Source organism: Galeopterus variegatus, unplaced genomic scaffold, assembly GCF_000696425.1.
Source record: "Galeopterus variegatus unplaced genomic scaffold, G_variegatus-3.0.2 Scaffold5426, whole genome shotgun sequence".
In the NCBI taxonomy this organism is placed as follows: domain Eukaryota; kingdom Metazoa; phylum Chordata; class Mammalia; order Dermoptera; family Cynocephalidae; genus Galeopterus; species Galeopterus variegatus.
The window spans coordinates 149920-151098 of NW_007731537.1; positions in this window are offsets into that span (position 1 = coordinate 149920).

Here is a 1179-nt window from a genome sequence, read left to right on the forward strand (position 1 = left end):
TTTTGTTTGTTTGTTTGTTTTCTATTTCTGTGAAAAAAGTTATTGGAATTTAGATAGGAATTGCGCTGAATCTGTAGATTGCTTTGGGCAGTATGGACATTTTAGCAACATTAATTCTTCCATTCTATGAACACAGGATATCTTTCTATTTATTTGTGTCTACAATGTCTTTCATCAATGTCTTATAGTTTTTGGTGTACAGATCTTTCACCTCCTTGGTTAGATTTATTCTGATGTATTTTATTATTTTAGATGCTATTGTAGATGAAATTGTTTTCTTAATTTGTTGTCATGAAATTCCAATCACAAGAGAAAGTTACATTACTAGATAACAACTACAAAACACCAAGGAAGATTGGTGTGAAGATTGAAATGGAAGATTCCTAGAAGATCAAGAAAAAGTGTTATTTAGAGAAATAACTAGAGGATTAACTAACTTTATGCAGGTGTCAGTAAATATATAAAATGATACGAATTAATTACTATTAAAATAGAAGATAGAGCTTATATAGCAATAAGCTTTTCCCACATTTACTTATTACAGTAATTTTTCTTATTTAACAGATATGAAGTTACTTCAAAAAAATTTGTGGAAAGATAAAATTGAAAGATAATACAAATCTTTTCATGAACTTTTCAAAGATCCTCATAAATTACTGTGTTTTGTCAGATCCCTTAACAATTCTACATCTGAGAATGTATCTATTTTTGTGTGCTGAAAACTCATTTATGTATTTTTGTTTTTATCTAGGACAACATGTTTTTTGAAAGTGGTAGAGGCAATGTCCAGGATTTTGGAGTGTTTAAATTAATGAAACTCTCTTCAGAAAAGTTGAAGTCTGTATATTAATTGGCACTATCTAAAAGAAAAACTCAATGTTTTCTTTATTGAAATAACTTATACCTTTGTTAATTAATCTGTGATACCTGTAGCTCCAGTTATATGGTTTTAGTTTTCAAAATACAGAGTTTATTTTCTGTATCCCTGGCTTATAAACGTTTTTATACATTTTTCTTAACTGTTCATTGTGTATTTGGGGACAAGACACAGAAATTTTTACATTTAGAAATGAAACTTCCTTTGACAATTACTTGGAATTATAGTCTGACTTTTTCACTTTATAAACAAAAATTAACTAAAGCCTTATTAAAGTAACTTTAATATAAAATTATATTTTA